Source organism: Herpailurus yagouaroundi, unplaced genomic scaffold (genome assembly GCF_014898765.1).
Source record: "Herpailurus yagouaroundi ecotype Mexico unplaced genomic scaffold, PumYag 161, whole genome shotgun sequence".
Lineage (NCBI taxonomy): Eukaryota > Metazoa > Chordata > Mammalia > Carnivora > Felidae > Herpailurus > Herpailurus yagouaroundi.
This window is the reverse complement of record NW_024412402.1, coordinates 6,585,548-6,605,916: the sequence shown is the minus strand read 5'-3', so window position 1 is coordinate 6,605,916 and position 20,369 is coordinate 6,585,548. Positions and strand designations below refer to the sequence as shown.

Here is a 20,369-nt window from a genome sequence, read left to right as displayed (position 1 = left end):
TCTCTCTCTCTCTCTCTCTCTCTCTCTCTCTGCCCCTCCCCCCATCTCAGAAATAAACAAACATTAAAAAAAAAGAATACGAGGGGAAATGGGCCCCCTTGCTTAGGTTACACCTTATGGGAAGGTAGGAAATGCTGACGTACCTCTACTTGAATAGCCCCTAACTCAGTATGTCCCAAACTAGACTGTCTGTCCCAACCACCCCCTGCACCTGACCACCCAAAAATCCCTGAACGACTCCCCTGTGTCTTCAGGATAAAATCTAACCTCCTCACCAAGACACACAAAGCACTTCCTGATTCGCTCATCTTCCCTGCTTCATCTGTCTCCCTCTCCCTCACTCTCGCTCCCTGGTCTCCGGTCCACTCGGCCAGTCTGGTTCCTGGAGGAGCCAGGCTCTCCCTCACTGACAGGCCTCACCCATCCTCCTGCTCCTCCTGTGTCTGACCTTCTGGTCGCTCACTCCCACCCCAGTTTAGCACCAAGTATATGCACCAGCGTCCATAACCTCTTCCCCTGCGCCCTGATGACGTAGCCCCTCCTTACGCTCCGGCAGCACCCTGTATGTTCCAGATCGACGGCTCACCATGCGCTCTTCTAAATGCCTGCGGACCCGTCCCTATCTCCTGCCACACTCTAAGCTTCCCAAGGGAGGGACTGTGTCACTCCACACACAGCCGTATCTTCCTGACACCCAGGAGGGGACCCTATTACTGGACATATTTGTGGAATAAACAAAATCAATTCAGTGCGATTCAAATTGATCAACTTCTGTAGAACTATTATTTTTGCGAGGCTCAGAGAGCCAAGGCCACAGGATCAAGACAAACGGGATTTTTTCCCAGTCGCTCACGGTCTTCAAGGCTCTAATATCTTATTCAGCCACAGAGCACCTGCCACAAGCCTAGGCAGCTTTCATTCAAAGTATCTTCGAGGGGCGCCTGGGTGGCTCGGTCAGTTAAGCGTCTGCCTTCGGCTCAGGCCGTGACCTCGCGGTTCATGAGTGCGAGCTCCGTGTCAACAGCTCGGAGCCTAGAGCCTGCTTGGGCTTCTGTATCTCCCTCTCTCTCTGCCCCTCCCCTGCTCATGCTCTCCCTCTGTCTCTCAAAAATAAATATTAAAAAGGGGGGACATGTATCTATCCCTCCTTAAAAAATACCTTCCAGGTGCATCTCTTCCGATGCGTACTGTCACTGCCCCTACCCAGGCCCTTGCCAGGTGGTGCCCAGAACACTGGCACACTCAAGGATGGCTGCCCCACCACCAGATGTCCTCTGATTCACCCCACAGATACCCGTGCCTTAAAAGGCTACTTGTTTCCTTCATACTCGTTGCCCGAGAAGTTCTACAGGGCTCAAAATTTACACTGATTCTGAATTCCTCCACGTCACCTCGAGGCCCGAGCGGTTAGCCACTCAGCTCCACGGACATCATCTTCACCGGCCCTGACGGGAGCCGCTCGTCCCTCCCTGAGTTTGAGCACAGCTGGGTCCCAGTTCTGTCTGTTGCTGCCCCGTTCCATTCTCAAGACGGGTTGTGCACGCACAGAGCACACGGGCTCTGCCCTGCCCTCTCCAAGAGGCCCCACACCGTGCTCCTTTCTACGCATCTGAGCACTGCCTTGAGTGTGCCTGTGTGTTACTTTTATATTAGTCTTGTAAGAGGCAGAACTTCTTACACATATTCGTAGTAGGAAACTAGTGCTGCTTTCCAACCATCTCAGATTTCCTGAGGCTTTACCATGCAGCAGGCACGATGCACGCTGTATCATCTCCTTTGATCCTGCCGGCTTTTAAAAGTCCAAACTGCTGGAGCACCTGGGTGACTCAGTGGGTCACGCTTCCGACTTTGGCTCAGGTCGTGATCTCACGGTTCGTGAGTTCAAGGCCTGCATCGGGCTCTGTACGGACAGTGCAGAGCCTGCTTGGGATTCTCTCTTTCTCCCTCCCTCTCAGCCCTTCCCCTACTTGTGCTCTCCCTATCTCAAAATAAATTAAAAAAAAAAAAAAAAAAGATCATACTGTTATTACTCCGTTCAGCAGATGAGAAAAGCGAACCTCCAAGAGGTAAAGTAGCTTGACCAGTGTCGCTCAGTGGGCACCAGAAGTGGATTCAAACCCAGGCAGCTTGACTTCAGACCCTCTGCTCTTAATCTCTGTACTCTAGGGCTCCCTCTGAAAAGATGCTTCATGGATAAGAAGGGGAGGTATGGGCTTCCTCCCCCCAACTGAAAACAATAAAATTCCAACACATCCCGTTTATACATCAAAGTTTTGCATAAAATTCTAGCTGGAAAAATGGTTCCACTACTCTTTAACAAGTTTTAAAAATCTCCGCCTTAGAGTAATAGCACGTACTATAAGGAACAGTACTAAGAATACAATTTGCACCAGTATAGGCTTAAATTAAACAGCAATAAACAGTTCTTGCCAGTGAAAGGTAGAAGGAAAGGTAGAAGGCAAACCCTGTGAGGACACTGACCTTGTCTAATGATGAGCAAAATTTACCCTCTACTAGGTGCTCAATAAATATGAGTTGACTGAATAAATGAATGATAAAATGCCCTTAGGGAAGATATGGAGTCACTTTTCCTTAACAGCCCTCAATACAGGGGCACCTGGGTGGCTCAGTCAGTTAAGCATCCGGCTTCAGCACAGGTCATGATCTTGCAGTGAGTTCGAGCCCCACACCCGGCTCTGTGCTGACAGCTCCTAGCCTGGAGCCTGCTTCAGATTCTGTGTCTCCCTCTCTCTCTGCCCCTCCCCTGCTCATGCTCTCTCTTTGTCTCAAAAATAAATAAAAACATTTAAAAAATGTTTTTTGTTTTTTTTTTTAAAAAAGAGCTTTCAATACAAATACTGCCATTTGTATTAGGTGTCTCGAGTTGAGTTTTTCCTGGAGACCGGGAGGTCTTGAGGACTTCCAGGTATCTCTTCAAGCTGCTGGGTATCCTTGGGCCAAGGAACCGCACGTGGCTTCTAAAGCTTTAAGAAAGAGCTTTCGAAGAAACTCAGTGGAAAGACACTCACAATGTGTGATCACTCAGGTGGCAGCCAGGACCACTTTTCATCCATTTATTCTGGAAATGCAGCCAGGACCTCAAAGAGCACAGTGGACCAGAGGTGGGTAGAGGAAGCCGCAGCCTTCTAGAAATGAGGAACTCTCTCCAGTCCTGAATCATTAGCCAGCAATGATTTTCTGTGATTTGTAAGGGATCGGACTGTAACTGCATTTCTTCCTTTGGTTCTAAACAGTTCTCATGACTCCCTAAAGAAGAAAGATGATGGGGAGGCCCAAGGAGGAAAGCAGGGGCTGGAAAGCCCTGGGAGCTCAGCCTCGTGCAGGAGCCCTGCAACCAGGTGAGGAACCTCTATGCCGCCACCTTGAAGGGATGTGGTACGGAGGGTTCTTAGAAAACAGCCATCAATAAGGCCATCGCAGCATCTGTTTTAATGACTGAGAAGCAGAGAGAAAGGAAGGAGGCCAGGTAGGAAATAAAGGGCCGGATGTGTGCCATCAGACAAGTTCAAGATGAAGATAAAAACAGATTAGCACACGTGATCTAGTCAAGGTTGCCGGCTTGGCCCAAGCCTGACCACATCTGGTTGCCCTCAGAGCTTCCCCTCTCCACCCCTGCCTTGCTGAAGTCACAAAGTCGAGCCGAGTAGGTGAAAGTCCCCTGGCCTCGTCAGTGCAGAGTCTGACCCACCCAGACTGGTCAGAACCCTCAGCACACACGGACACCACAAAGGTTGGCTCCCACGTCAGGCCCCATTCATATAAGCCCTAGTACCCCCCCTCCCCCACTGAGACTCTCCCCAACTCCCCAGGGCGAGCCCCGCAGCAAAGATAGGCAGTTCCAGGGCACAGGAGCCCAGCAGAGAGAGGCAGAACCCCCCTCTTCCCAAGGAGGCATGTGCCTTTAAATTGTCTCTGTAATGGCTGGCTCAGAGGCAGAAATATTTGGCAGCCCTGAAATTAAAAGTGATAAATTTCCTCGCCAAGCTTTGATCAATAATAGAGGCCTCATCTGTTAATCAATAAGACAGTCTCTGCCTGTTTACTGTGCATATGTTGTTCGTTGCTGCCTTCAGTATGATGTCAGGTTTGCATTCAAAGCAATTCAAGTGTGTATAAACCACATGGTTATTCCCAAAACGCATTACGGTGACATCATTCAGCCCCTAATACATTTATAAAGCATCAATGCGAGGGAGGGATGGGGGGAAGGAAGGAGGTCATGCCAGTTGAACACAATGGGTACACGTGGATAGATCAGCATTTATCCCCCACAAAATTTCCTGGGGCTCCTCCTGGAGTGGGAAGAACAGCACGTCACAGCTCAGGGATGACCACACCTCGTCATATCTTTCCTATGCACAGGGATGCTTTTTGCATGTCCAGTAAGAATATGCCCCAAAGTGGATTACAGCAAATGAACAAAAGAGACAAAACCCCTGTCCTCAGAGAGCTTACATTCTAGAAGGAAAGGCACATTTTTAAAAACCCAGTAATTACAAACTAGGTAGTGATAAAAAGAGACACAAATGAAGTGAACTGGGACCCAGAGGGCCAGGGGCCACCATTTTATATGGGGTAGGCAGGGAAGAGCTCTCTGATGAGCTGGCCTCTGAGCGCAAAGCTGAAAGGGGAAAGAAGAAACAGCCCTGTCTATGGAAGCCCATTCCAGACAGAGGAGGAGTGAGGAGGCCAGCGGGTTGGAATGGAGTCAGTGCAGATAGAGGGGGAGCTGGGGAGCAAGGGGGTGGACCGCAGGGACGGGAATTTACAGCAGAGAGGGACAGCCAGAAGATACAGTGGGCTGGACCATCGCCATCCTCCCTAGCGATTACAGAGCTGAGTGAACAGCGCCACTTGGAGTGGGGAGAACTGGGTCCCAGGCCAGCCCGGCCACCAGAGTGGCCCTCCTTCCGAGCTGTGAAACAAAGATGGCCGTACCTGCTGCTGAGAGGGTCAAAGGGGAAGATGGACATTAGTGAACACACACTCCTTTGTCAATCACCAAGCACTCTGCGGGACACAGGAGCTCACTGATGTTATTTATACCTCAGCGGGCAGGAGAGCGTGCTTAAGAGCTCAGGATTCTGGTCAGACGGATCAGAGTTCAAATCCCAGCCAGGCCAGTCATGAGCTGCGACCCTGACCCCAGAAAGTTGCCAGGTCTCAGGGGGTCTGTCACCTCCTCTGTAAAATGGGAAGAATAAGTCCCTCAGAGGAATTGGCAAGGTGGGAGAAGGGCTTGGACCTCTATCCAGGGGATCCACACACCCAGCAAGGAGTAGCCATCATCACCACCAGTCAGCCCAGGGTTACGATTCCTTTAAAGAACTCCTCTGTGCAAAGTATGATTGATTTTACTGAAGTTCAATGTACAGTTATTTGGAGGCCATTTATCTTGTGTAAAGTGAGTCTCACATTTATAAAGACATATTTCACTCTGACCTCTTGCTCACTCGCTTTCTCTCTCTCTCTCTCTCTCTCTCACACACACACACACACACACACACACACACACCTCATCCCTCTAATTTAAAGGTGAGTGGTTGTCTTGTTGAGGGGACCAGGAAAATCTGTCAAAGGACCAACATGTCAGTACGGGCAGCTATTCACCAACCTGGCTCTTAAATCCTCCCCGCGTGAGCCCCAGGAGCCCGAATCAAGCGTCCTGGGCTGCCCAGCTCTTCTCGTTCCTCCCCGGCAGACCGTAAGCTCCATGTGAGCAGGGCTGCAGTCTGTCTCTTCCCTGCGCGATCCCAGTCCCCTGCTCTTTACCTGCCCTGCAGCTGCGGTCCTAAAGGCTTGATAAATGCAGAAACTCTCCTGTGGCTTCCAGGCACAGAACTGGCCAGGGAAGAGGGCAGTGGCCATTCAGGGCACTGCCAGGCTGTCCCCTAGGGGGTGGCAGAGTCCTTATTCCACACACTCTAGGTTCTCTACTGCCCCTTTTTAAAACTCAAGGACATGGTCTTGGCTAGCACTCAGGCAGTTGGGAGCGGAGAAAGGAGAGGTTGGGAGTGGGCTCTCTGCTTGCCCTGGATCACGATCTCCTCCCCATCAGCCCTTTGTTACCCACCGGCTGCCCAGGACTCAGACCCCCGCAAGAAGAGAAGCAACCCCTCTCCCAGGACGCTCAGAGTCTCCTGCCTGAGGAGGCCTCTGATGGCCAGAGTGGACCCTCAACCAGCTGGCAGAAATCTGTGTGGCCCCCACCCACAGCCCAGGCAGAGCGCTTATCTGAGATTCAGTGGTAAAGAGAGACACACAGACAGACAGATAGACATCCGTGCCCTGCCAGTCTCCCAGGGATCCTGCAGGTGAGGGCTCAAGGGTGCCTTATGTGTTATACTGGGGGAGCAAGAGTACCTGACCACTCAGAATATCCAGAATATCCCAGACGCCTGCCCTGTCCCATCTCTCCCTGACTTCTCGACACCTCCAGGAGGTCAGACCGGGGCTATTGGAAGGAGGAGGGTTCAAAGCAGGTTCAGGCTGGGTGAAAAGAAAGGAGGCAGTCACCACCGCACTCAAGGAGGCTGGAGATGGTCTAAGGCGTCCCTGTGTCGGGGCCACTTTCACTCAGTGCTACGGATCATCCCGACTCGAAGGAATAGAAGGAGACACGGCCAGGAAAGCACTTTCAAAACCACAAAGCTTTCTATAAACGCCTAGCATTCCAATGACAACAGCGCAGAAATCCCGCAGAAGCTCGCTCGACAGGCTCCCCACAGCCCTCCTCCCCCCACCACCACCTTGGACGCCACCCCCCCTTCCCAACCAGAAACAGGGTTGGGGGTCCCAAGCATCCAGGAAGGAGGGTAGACAAACAATGCTGAGCACAGTCAGATGTGGGCTGGTGTCTCTCTGAAGTCAATACGGCAGAAGCCAATGAAAGAAGAAAAAAAAATTCAAAATCCCTCCCTCTCCCCCCCCACCCCTCCATGCTAATAAGAAGGCGGGGAGGGGGTGGGGGAAACCGCTGAAAAAACACTTAACATTTGCCAGCATCTAACGTTGAGTAGTGTGTCCTTTTTCTTTTAATTCCTTGAGATTTTAAAATAAACATCTTGAATGTTCTGATGAGATATGCATGCCTGCTTACATAAGGAAGTACAGAGTGTACCAAAACAGCAGACCCAAAAAAAGCATAAGCTGTCAGAACAATGAGTACAGACACGGGGCATTTTACAGCGGGCCATGGTGGACAGTTTTATTTACAGTACCTCTTATCAGACAGAGAACAGTACTCTGGCTGCCAATTCCAAAGGCCAGCACTGCGTGTTCTTTTGCTCAGGGAGATGAGTTCTCTCCCCGAGAGGAGCTGGAAGGCGAGCTTGCCTGCTCTCTTTCTCGCTCACCATTTCTCCTTTATCAACAAAACAAAAACTGATCCGGAACCAGAATCTCTGTAAGGGGCACTCACTCGGGCAAGAGGGGAAAGGGGAAGCAGTGGGGGGCAGACGTGGACTGATCAGAAGACGTCCAGCCCCTACCGACTAACTCGGGATATGGTCCGAGGGCTGGTCTACCCGACAAGGAGGTGGGAGAAGGGCATTCGCTACAGGACAGCGGGGTGAATGGACTACGAGTGCGGGCCCCAATCAAAGGCAGGACTGAGGAAGCCACCAGGCAGTGTGCAAGCTGTGCAACAGAGATGGAGAATAATCGGGGCCCACAACGGGCAGGTGTTCAGATCCCTAGAAGTCAATTTCCCCATCAATAACATGCTCCATGGCTGGATCCCCCACATGTGACTAAATGTCCACTCAGAGGAGACCGTGGAACGGGTCAAAAGGAAATGATGAGGCCTCTCTAGTCTGAGAGAGCGTTTCTTACCCTACCCCATAAACCTCATGCTATCAGGAGGTCCCCATGGTGCGCTGGTGCCCTTGGCTGCCACCAGGATCCTACGGTCGGTCCTGAGCTCATGTCCCACACAGAGAATAGGTCCACCTTGTCCCTTATCCCTGCGACTCAGTTCTCAGAGGGCCTTGCTCCTCTGTCACCACTTTCAGCACCAGCAGGAACCCAACAGGCTTAGTAACACAGCCCCTAGCCAGTACAAGCACGTATGCTCAGTATACAGCTGTGCCCCAGACAAGTTAAGAACCGTTGCTTGGGGGTCAAGCAAACCAGGAGCAAGTCCTGGTTCTATCACTTCTAGCCACCACCCTGGGCAAGCTGATTCTCCTCTCTGTGCCTATTTCTTCACCTATAAAACAGGCACAGATCAGCCGCCTCACAGGGTTGAGTGACAATTAATTTAAACAGTATATGTAAAGTCTGCAACACCATGCCTGACCCACAGGAGCTGCTCAATCAATGTGAGCTGTCATTAACATCCTCACTACTGCTATTACTTTCTCCCCCACTGTCAATGTGTGGGCTCCACGCACACATCCGATGTACGCACTAAACATATCATAACATTCAAAGTATTCTTAGGCCCCTGAGCCAAAATACAAAGAACAAAAAAAGGGAGGGGGCACATGGGTGGCTCAGTAGGTTGTGTCCGACTCTTGACTTCAGCTCAGGTCACGATTTCATGGTTGTGAGACTGAGCCTCCGGTGGGCTCCACGCTGGGTGTCCTTCTCTCTCCCTCTCCCCCTGCTCCTCTCTTGCTCATGCACTTGCTTTTTCTCTCAAAAAACACGTGTTTGGGGCGCCTGGGTGGCGCAGTCGGTTAAGCGTCCGACCTCAGCCAGGTCACGATCTCGCGGTCCGTGAGTTCGAGCCCCGCGTCGGGCTCTGGGCTGATGGCTCAGAGCCTGGAGCCTGTTTCCGATTCTGTGTCTCCCTCTCTCTCTGCCCCTCCCCCGTTCATGCTCTGTCTCTCTCTGTCCCAAAAATAAATAAACGTTGAAAAAAAAATTAAAAAAAAAAAAAACACGTGTTTGAATTTTAAAAAATTACCTTAACAAAGGGAGAAAAAGCTCCTACTCTGGACAAGTCTTAATCAGACCTTCTCTGGGAAGAGGAAGATAAAAGAAGGCAGTGGGCACTGTCGATTGTGCATGTCCAACAATCCCCTCTACAAACCAACAATGTGGAAATAAAGGCAGGGCCCAACCACACCTCCCTGGGAGAAGGTCAAAGAAATGGCACCTCTCCAGTCGGCCCTCAATACTCACAGCCAAGTTGTGACTCTCATCCTCCTACTGGAATGAGTGCAAACCTATTTAAGGTGAATTATTTTAAATAAAATACAAGTGGGAGGATAAACCTGTCACTGTGAAAACAACACGCAACTCTCCTGAAGTCTAAGTAGGAGTATTGATTTGGGGGTTCCCCTTAGCCTTACCTTTAACCCATTTCTTCCCCAGGCAACTTCCATGACTGGCTAATCAAGGTATGGTGGTGATCAATGCAATGACACAAAAGCCTCTCTCGTTATGAGAATGTCAGCCCCCACTCTGACAGAATGGACTTCTTCCAGACATGCTATGCCAACCAGACAGCTCCCCGAGGTGAAGCCTCCGGCAGCAAGTGGCCAGACCTGCTGTGGAGTTCTCCTCGCTGGCGATAGGGTCCTGGGACCAACTCTGTACCCTCGCTTCCCTCTTTAAGATGGGATTATTGGGGCATCTGGGTGGCTCAGTTGGTTAAGCGTCTGACTTCAGCTCAAGTCATAATCCCATAGTTTGTGGGTTCAAGTCCCACATTAGGCTCTGTGCTGACACCTCCGAGCCTGGAGCCTGCTTTGGATTCTGTCTCTCCCTCTCTCTCCGTCCCTCCGCTGCTCATGCTCTGTCTCTCTGTCTGTCTGTCTCTCTCTCAAAAATCAACATTAAAAAATAAATAAATAAAATAAAATGGGGCTATTAGCCCTATGAAACAAGTGGTATGCAGCAGGTGCCTGAATAGTTATGGATAAAGTTCCACTTTATCAAGGTGTGGAGCTCTAGAAGGCCAGCCTCTGGCCCGAGCCTTCTAGAACTTCAGCCCATAATATTCCAGCCCCACAGTTCCTGGGGGAAGGTCTGCCTATAATGAATGCCCTAGGAGAGAGGACACCTTGCATTCCCTGGGGATCTCCCACACATGGTACTCCCATGTTTGGGACGACAGAGGGGCATCCTTGGATGAGGCAGGTGGATAATGGGCTCAAGGGGGGCACTGCTGGCCAAGAGCACCCCAGCTCTCATGAAGCGCCGCAATGAGAAATGGATTCAGAGCCCCAACTGCCCCCTGCCTGAGATATATAGCCCTGGGGGAGCCACTTAATCTCTCCATCTGTAAATGACAAGTTTTAAATTGGGACACCTCTAAGGGTAAAGAAAAGATGAACGGCTGTTGTGGGAGAAGAATCTGGAAGCACATGGCAAAGAGAGCCCGCGGTGGCTGTAAAAGCGAGCTCCTATGCTTACAACCCTTTGCAATGGGGAGGTGCTGGCTAAACTGAGCTGGGGCTGCGTTCTCCGGTTCAGTCAGGGGATTCCTTGTCAAGGAAATACCTTGCTCTATCAGGGAGGCAGAGTGGAACAGACAGTCCAGACACTGGGAGAATCATTAGCCAGACAGAGCCAGGCCGAGCCAATGAGGCCAAGGGGAAGGCTGACCCCTGGGTCCCAGGGAACACCAAGGCTTTCAGGTGCTCGGCTTTTTGTTTAAGAAAGATAACACCACAGTCTTGGCATTTGTGAGAGACTAGGTAAAAAGGTCAGTGGGGATTTCTGCCATGATTTTATGGGATATTCCCTCAACCTTTGGATACCAACAACTGCCTTCCCCCTGCCAGACCTAACATGGGTGTTCTCAGGTGAGAGGTTCAGAATGTAAAGACGGGTTTCTACCGGCATCCAGCAGCTTCAAAGCTCTGTCGGTTGCCTGACCCTCTGGCCTCCTCCTCTCAACCTCAATTACCGTGCTCCTTTCTGCTGAAGCACCTTCAGAGTCCCTCGTCACAGGCCTTCACCCAAAATCTGGCATGGGGCCCCTCCCCCGCTACGCCTCCTGGGGAAAGAGTCAGGAGGACTGTCTGGACAATGGAGAAAAGCAAAACCAGGCCACTCCAAGGGCAATGGCCAAGATCAAAGCCCAGTCTGCCCACAAAATTTCAAGTGGAGGTCTGCCATCACCCCGGCTCCCAACATTCCCAGACACTCACTCTGATTCAACGCTCACTTGAGTTACCTTCAGAGGGAAGCCAAGGCAGCCTCCCCTGGCCCCAACTGCATTCTGGTCCTCCCACTAACCTGTGGGAGCCGCGGTGTCCTCACCTGCCAGGGAGGCACTGATGTACCCCTCCCACCCTGTAAGCAGGACCTCAAGGCCACACAACTCCAGAGGGCACCACTCGCTCGGCAATAGGACCACAGGGAGTCGGGAGGTTTAAGTGAGGCGAGATGCACATGAAGGCGCCTAGCAACAGAACTGGCTCTGGGCGACAGCACCCCAACCCTTCCCCTCCCGGGGCCCTAGGGGTCCCACAAGGGCCGCCCTGCAGTGAGGAGTAATAATGCTGTAGCACTGACGGGAACAACAAGAATACAAGGAACTGACATCAATCGAACATTGTGGAGTAAGCACCATACTAACTGCTTAACGTGCCACATACTATTCAAGTCTCCCATCAGTTCTAAGATTTATCCCTGTTTTATAGACGTGAAAACTGAAGTATGAAAAACTTAGTTCAGAGGGTGCCTGTAGGGCTCAGTCAGTTGAGCATCCACTCTTGGTTTTGGCCCAGGTCATGATCTTGCAGGTTCGTGGGTTCAACCCCTGGGTCAGGCTCTGCTCTGGCAGTGCAAAGCCTGCTTGGAATTCTCTCTCCCTCCCTCTCTGCCCCCCCGCCATGTTCTCTTTCTCAAAATAAAGAAATAAACTTAAAAAAAAAAAAGAATAGAAAAGCTTAGTTTGCTTAGCCAAGGTCTCACAGCCAGTGAGCATCAAAGAAAAAGAAACAAAATCAGGGTGGCAGCACGGACAGCCCACCTAACTAGAGGGCTTTGACAATATCAAGGGTTAAAGACTAAAGTGTTCATATTAAGGGCAGGAGAAAAAGATCCCAAAGGAAGGAGCTCCAGTCCTCTGTCATCCTCCACACCCTGGAGCTGGCGAGGTCTTTCCCACAAGCTCTGAGGCCATCCTCCTGCAGTCCAATGCTCTCCACTGAGCATTTGCCCTGCTAACAACTCCATCTTGGTGCAGAGATGTGGCATTACGGTCCATCGGACGGGGAGCCAGAAGCACCAGGGTCTGGATCTGGCTCTGGTGAGCACGTGGGTATATTTGAGAAGCCTGATTACCTGCCCACCATTTCTCCATGTGTAATACAGCCCCACCCTGCCACCTGATGCTGCTACGGGGAGAGACAAGGTCAAGGCCATGAAAACTTGTAGGGCTCTACAGGAGAAAAGGTACTACTGACCCTCAGGAATGACTTACAATAAAACCCCGATTAGAAATACCCTTCCAGACTGATGTTCGTTGGCATTCTCCATTTGATTTCTAAGCAAACAAGATAGTCTATCATAAAAAAAAACAGCAGGGGCACCTGGGGGGCTCAGTCAGTTAAGTGTCCAACTCTTGATCTCAGCTCAGTTCCTGATCTCACAGTCTGTGAGATCAAGCCCCACGACAGGCTTGGGATGCTCTCTCTACCTCTCTCTGCCCCTCCCCTGCTTGCGCACTCTTTCTCTCTCAAAATAAATGAACTTTAAAAAACAAAACAAAAAATCAATTGTCTTCCAAGTAGAAAAATGGACTCTCACACTGATGAATGACAACAAACTACAGAGACTGAAATAGACCAAGTTTTTCTTGGTTGACCTTCACTTAACCAAAAAGTCTTTCCATCCCCCACCCCCCCCCCCCCCGCCTGGGGGGCCGAGCCAGCTAGGCAAGGCTTTACAGAACAGATGCTCACTCTTGGATCCAAGGGTCTCCCCCTTTCCCCACCCTCTTTGCAAGTGCCCCTTATAACCTGCCCTTTATTCACTGCCCAAAGGGGACCCCTTCCCCCAAGAATAGCAAATAAATCCAATTCATTTGGGGCTAAATATGTAAATTTTAGGCTGAGGTGTCCATTCTAGACTCCAGAGTTATCAGTTGCTATAAATTCATTCACACACACACACACACACACACACCAGCAAAGACCAAGGCAGAAACAACCAATGCACAGCTCCCACTGTTACTCTCTTCCTGATGACAGCTGGGAAGGAGGCCCGTCACCTGGCTCGACCGTCACAACACCCACCTCCCCATCTCAGGCCGAGCCCAGGGGACTGCCACCCTCCCTCGCCCTTTTGCAGGCCCCTCGGTGGCACGTCGTGGCTGCCAGGCTCTCCAGGGCCTGCTGTGGCTTTCAGAAAACAGAGCATTTCTATTTTTAGCCCTTCTCAGCCTAATAATACCCCCCAACACCCATTCGGCTTAATCACTTTATTGAGGACAAGAAGCTGGCTCTCCAGCCCGGGTGCTTCTGATGTTAGGAAGTAGTAAAATGTTCAAACTGGTTAAAAATGACACTCATTGGCTTGCCTTTGGTGTTTCTGAACCCGTAATTGAGGCCCAGGCTGTGGATCTAAAGAAGCTTGCAGGTTTCCGAGTCTTTCTTTCTTACCCCCTGCACCATAATTGAGGTGTTACATTACAATTCCGGCACTGACGTCTGCAGGCTCAAAATTCAGAAGCCTTCAGACTCCACACTTTTCCAAACAGAAATATGGCCTGTCACACTTTCGTGCCCATTCTTAGCATGAACCACCACCCCACCCCGCCCCCACCTGACCCCAAACAACAAAACGCGGCTCGCCTCTTCTGGCTGACCTCACACAAAAGATGCAGGTGGGCTGGCTCCTTCCCGTGTCGAGCGTTATTAAGGCGAATCGGACCACTAAGTTGACCTCGGACTGCTGCTGGAAAACAGGCAGGTCTGTTTGGTGTAATTAGAGGACCTGAGAATTCGGTGCGCGCAGAAAATAGACTGTTGGCAACCTTCCGCACACACCTTTGAGACCGTGATTTCCAAAGCTTTGGCGTGACGCTCGCCAGCGCACAATCTGTCCCTTGTGAAGTAGGGGCTGGGGGGAGGTGGACTGCCTGGAAAAGGAACGCCAACACCTTGGCCTCAGAGGTTAAGATGTGTGGCTATGGGGGCAGGCCAGCCTGTGTTTACAGCCCAACTCGGCCTCTTAATCGAGGGGTGCTCTTGAGCAAGTCAACTCCGTGTCCTCCTCATCAAATGGAATCCTAACGGTACCAACCTCGGAGGGGTTGGTAGGGAGGGAGTGAGATCATGAGGTGAAATGCTTGGCCCCTGTCAGCCCTGAGTAAATGTTAGATGCCACTGTCACGGTCTCTGATCGTCTCCATTCTGCTGTGGGCACCTCCTGAGTCAAAGGGTTCAGTCCTGGTCTCTGCAGCCTTGCACACGACAAAAAGGGAATTTGACGCCAGAAAGGAAAGTCACAGCCGGTTGTGTGCGACCTCGGGAGGTCCGTGGACAAGGCGTGGTAAGGAACTCCGTGGACTCGAACTGGCTGACGGAAGCTGTCTCAAAAGCAGAAGCTCTGAGGGGCCACACGACCTCTCGGGACCCTCCAGCTGGGTCCTAGGCCTGCAAACTCACCTGAGGAGGCTCTTCCGCCTTCCCAGCCAGCCCCTCCTTCCTCCCTTCCTCCCTCTCTCCCCTTCATAGGCAAGGTGCTCAGAGCCCCTTTATAAACTTCTTGCTCTTCAGAAGGCAGAGGCGGGATGCCTCATTAACTTCCCTAGCTAATTTTACAATTTAACCAAATACCACATTCCTGCCTTGCTGCAGCCAGCCTCTGCCTGTGACCAGCTTTTATAGCTGTGAGATAGAGGAAGAAGGTGATCCGGGCCAGAGACAGGGCAGGCAGAGCCTTTGAAAACTAACAGAGGAGATGGAGAATAGAAGAAAACAGAATATCTATAGATTTTTTTAAATTAAGTATATATTTATATACATATAGTTTTCAAAAACCAGTCCTGAGAATGTTCCAGAGTAGATTTCTAGGCTGTCTGGGGCTCAGGAGTGAGGGAAGAAAGCCATACGGGGCCCATGTGTCAGAAAGATGAAGTACTCTGGTGACAGCAACTCTTCCTGTCCCCCCGCCCCAGGAAACATGGTTACACGCTGTCCTCTGAGGGGCATGATTCCGTGCTAATGGAAGCAGCAGGCCAGAGGCTCAGCAGGGCCACCCAGAGGACACAATCAGCTTGGCCAGGCCCCAGCACCCCTGTCAAAGGGCACTGAGAGGTCCCACTCCCGACCCACTTAGCCCAGGACTTCTGGATGGCAGCTTCGGGCTCCTACCTCCTGATGAAGGTTCTGGGTGCTGGGAAGGCAGCATATGTAGGAGCATTCCATCATAAAGAATCCTCTGGAATAAGAAAGACCCCCAGGAGTTGCTGTATTGGCCCCATTTATGCAGGCCCACACCTCACCCACCCATGACACACACACAGAGAGAGAGAGAGAGAGAGAGAGAGAGAGAGGGAAAGAGAGAAAGAGAGATTCAGGGATTCTTACGTGCAGTCAGGCCTTGTTCTCAGAACACAGGTCACTGATAAAGACACTGGCCTGTGACTCTCTTGCATCTGGTCAGCTGTTCCCAGACTTCCAAAGCCTGCCATCTGTCCCTTACTATATTTCAGAGCGTCTGACTCTAGACCCCCAATATCTCAATCGATGCAAAACTGGCCCAGCAGGGCTGTCCCCCATGTACTGGCTTGTTCCCATCAGGCCATGACAAAGGGACCATGAGATCCAGGCCATGCAGGCAGAAATCCCGAATGGATAGCAGCCTCCTCAAAGATCTGGTCTTTGGGCCTTTGTCTGTCCTTGGCTTATGTTAGTGAAGGCAAATGAGGAAGACTCCAGCAAATCTAAAGTTTCAGGGAGTTCTCTCCTTACCTGGAGTTACCTTGTTACAGAGAACGACTGTGGCCTTGCATAATTACCCCAACAAAATGCTCATTGCAGCCGCCAATGAGCTCCTGGTGCTCAATTAGCTTCTAATAGTCAGTGAGAGAACTGCCGGGGTTTAATCCAACTACCCCAGAAGACATCTTATCCCAACTACTTAATGGAAAGTTTAGAACTTACTTCCCCCCCCCCCCTTTTCCTAGCAAGTGAAAGACTTTCAATCATAATGGCATGGTTTGGGTTGGGGGGAGGGGAAGGAGGAGGGAACATGTTAACTACAGGGGAAAGGCCTAGAAGAAACCTCTCTGCCAGGTTGAATCCTGGAGAGGTTCCAAAGAAAGGAGAACCTAAATACAGAGCACCCACCTCTCTCTCTCTCCCACTGGTTTCCCATCTATGGGGAGAACCCCCTCCACCTTCACACAAGGTACAGAGGGCTGGGGCGCTGGCCCTCCATGTTCCTCCACTTCCCTCCAGGGCAGGCAAGCTTCTGCTGAAAGCACAGCCCTTCTGGGCTGCTATGTGTTCTCAACCTGGGCTTGGTGGAGCCCCAGACACTCACAGCCTAGTTTGGGGTTCCGCTAGACTTGGTGAGAAATACAGAATACTGTGGATCTGTGTCGGATCTGAACCTCATTTGCACATTTGTGTTTGTTTTGTGGATACCTCAACATGGCAGGAACACCTGATGTGCCAGCTTATTATTTTCAATGCAAGATTTCTCAACCTGCAGGCCAAGGACAGTCCTAACATCCTTAGAACTCTGAGGATTCTCAAGTACTAGAAACTCTAAACCTCCTCAAGATCAGGTGGACAGAGGAGGAAGAAGAGGAGGAGGAGGAGGAGGAGGACAAGGAGGAGGGAGAGGCACCCCTGCCTGGCTGGTGGGAGAGGCACCCCTGCCTGGCTGACTGTGACTCACAGAAGTTCTTGCTTTGTCTTGCCCAGAAACACAGGCCCCTCACCCACCATGAAGCACCATCTGGACAATTCCAGCAAGTGCTCAAAATCCCACAGCCCTCCCTCCTGAAGCCATTCCTCATCACCCTGGTCTTTGGGAGTTTCTCCCTCTTGTCTGTCCCCTTGTGGGGACGATGAGCACACCCAGGCCTGCCAAGGGCTCACCTCGTCCCCTCAGCCAGACTGACAGCCCCTGCAGGAACCCTGGCTTCAGCCCCTCTGCCTCTTCCGACATGGTCCGTGTGCCACGGGCCTTCAGCGGCTAAGTGCTACCTAATGAACCCATTCATGAATGACTTCCACCCAAAAGAACCCAGAATCGTCGCAGGGGCTTCTCTGCTGCCCAGCCTTCATCAGCACCTGGCTCCCATTTGGTTGACCCTGTGGTCCCCGGAGAAGGCTCCGGCATCCACAGTCGTGCTAGGGAAGATGAGGGTGTTGGAGAAAAGATACAAGGAGCTTCATGCCAAGTGGTCCAGTTACACTAGACAGAATCCGAAAGCTGAGGGAGGCCACAGTCTCCCTGACCGGGCCCAATGCAAGACACTGGAAGTCTGTGGGGGCTAGGGGCAGCCCAAGTAGTCACAGCTCTGACATTTCTGGGATGCGGCACCGGTCAGCTGACCCTTTCCCTCCTGACTCATCATCCCAGAGGGCCTCTCCCAGGAGCTCCCAGCAGAGGAGCCACGGGCAGCTCTTTGGTCCTGTCCCTCTTCTCTGCGTGGGGCAGTGTTGGGAAAATGACAGGAGCAAGCTCTCGCCTGGGTGGGAGGGCCGAACACTGACCCACGGGGCCTGTAGCAGTGCTCACGGAACGACCCTGCCCCCAGCCCTATGAGGCAGTTGGGGGAGGGGGAGGAATCCCTAGGGACAGGGCCTTCCAGGTTCTCCCCAGCTCAGCTCCACAGTCTCTTGAGATATGGCTGTCCCCACAAACAGGACAGAAAGCTGGAACAGGTACAGCAGAATGATATACAAGAAAAGCAGGAGTGTCGGGGGCAGACGGCCCTGGCTCCCAACCCAGTTCTGCCACCTCCCGGCCGTCGGACCTGCCGCAAGTGACTTCGGCTCTTTGTAAGCCTTCACGTCCTCACCTGCAAAATGGAATCACATATCTACCCTCCAAAGTCAACGTGGGATACCTGGATTCAGACATACAGAGTGCCAAGCACCGTGCCTGGAACACAGTGGACATTCGATACATATAAAGTGCCTGTTCTCCCCTACCCTCGTCCCTACCGCCCTGAGCCATTCATTTATCGAACAGATATTTACTGAGAGCCCATTACGGTGTTTGACCGTGGGGATGCAACGGAGCAGGCTACCAATAAGGTCTTCCATTCCTGGTCTTGTCATCCAGACTGCTGAGTCCCAGGCCTGGAGGGAAGAAGGAGGGGCTTTCCGGGCCATTCCCTACCAGACGCCTATCCACCCACTCACCCACTCACCCGTTAGTTTATTCAAAAAACGGCTGAGTTATAACCACAATGCAGGTTACTCTGCTAGGTAGTACGGGGGACATGGAAATAAATCACATGTTGTGAGAAGCTCAGAGTCTAGCAGGCAAAAAAGGACAAGCAAATAAATAGCCCTGACACAAAGAAGGTGACAGGTGCCATAAGAGGGGGTAGATAAATGGCTATGAGCAATCAGATGGGGGGGGGTAGGGGGAGGTGCCTCTTGTCCTGCCCAGACAGACACATCCTATGGCTGAGCCGGCTGACTTTGAAAATAGAAGAGAAATGGAGCATTCGCCGGCTGGCACCATTCCTAGCACGGGAAACCGGCAGGATCTATTTAAAAGGACTAGAGGCAGGTTAGAGCCTCTTCTGGCAATTCCCAAAACTCGTGCTTCCTCGAGCTGACTGGGGAGCTGGACAGAACTAACCGTGTCAAAATCCTACAGATCTTTTAAAAAAAAAAATCATTTAGCTGTTGCCAGGATGATAAAAGCAGCTTGCCACTCAAAGGGAGGGTCCACACCGGCCGGTGGGAGGTGGGGCTGGATGGGGGGCGGGGGGAGAGAAGGAGGGGATGGGGGGAAAGAGGGGGATGCCCCCCCAAATATGGATCAGGGAGACCAGCAAAGAAATGTATGCACTGTAGTTGCTTTACTACCTAATTAATTCAGTAATTTCAAAAACAATTTTATTTATGTTCCATTTACCACATCAAAAGTAAAAAAAAAAAAATCCTACTGATGCTAAAATAATACCTCAAGGCATCTATTTTTAATCAGTTTAAAAAAAAAAGTGGGGGGTGAAAAAAAAAAAACAGCCCTGGTTTCTATACAATCTCTCCTGGGCAGACCACCAGCCCAGAGAGAGGGAGAGAGAGGGAGAGAGAGAGACAGAGAGAGAGAGAACACAGCCAAGCCCTCTCTGAGAGCCTTCCTGGCTGCTCAAAACCGAGCTTGTCAAAAAAAACAAATCCATAATGGCCCGAGGCTCCTCTCCAATCTATTTTCTGCTCAGCTGGTTTTAAATGAAGTTATTATGAGTCATTAAAACACCCGCAAGCCAGTGGAAGTCAGCCAATTACAATTTTAAATTTAGCCCGTTCTCTGCCCCATTCTCTTGTTTTCTTCCTCTGCCCACAGAATGCTGCTGCTGGTACTCCTTCCCTCCTCTCCTTTACCCAAAGTGGAAGAGACAGTTAAGAAAATGCAGAGTATCGCACGGCACGCAGAATCATTCACATGAAACTCAAATTATTAGATTAAAAAATGCAAAACGTCAGCCCCCTCCAAAGTCAACCCACGTCCCGCCTCAGCACACTGGATTCCTCAGAAACTCCAGATTCAGCCCTAGAGGTCACGAGGCTTTTTTTTTTTTTTTTTTTAAATGAAAAGGTTCTTCAGTGGGGTCCTGTTGAGAAACATTCCCGCGTCCACCACACAAAATCAAATCATGCTCCTGGTTGAATCCAAGAGGGGGAAACACACCGCCCACATTCAGGAATTCATAACAAACAATGAAGTTGAAATTCAAAGGTAACGCAGGCTTTGCAATCAAGCATGAATGTCGGTGGAAGTCACTAGATATGATGAGCTCATTTAGTTTTTAAATCTGCAAGGTAATGGTCTGTGCGGGGCCATTACAGCAAAGGAACAATTTTGAGTATTTCATGTAAACGTTTCTTCTCCATCTCTTTTTTTCTCATACATGCACATGGACACATGCACGCGCGCGCGCGCACACACACACACACACACACACACACACACACACAGCTGCCCCTCATTTCTGGGAACCTAACTGTAGCTTTTGCATAGCCTCCATGGAGTAAATAGTGTTCTTCCCAAAGAACCGACCAACTATGCTTTCTCCAGGGCCATAATTAACTGGGGTGTCTGGAAGTTCCAACGAATGGACTCCCAGACCTTTATGTACACTTTTGCCATCACCTCCAGGGCCCATCACCCTCATGACCCCTTCCAAGACAAACAACACACACACACACACACACACACACACACACACACACACACACACA

The 20,369-nt window shown here is 51.0% G+C and overlaps 1 protein-coding gene across 6 annotated transcripts in view; it reads right to left on the bottom strand.

The window, feature by feature from the left end:
* ZBTB16 (zinc finger and BTB domain containing 16) overlaps positions 1-20,369 on the bottom strand; it is a 197,064-nt gene that overhangs the window by 65,235 nt on the left and 111,460 nt on the right. The gene's annotated exons all lie outside the window — the stretch shown is intronic.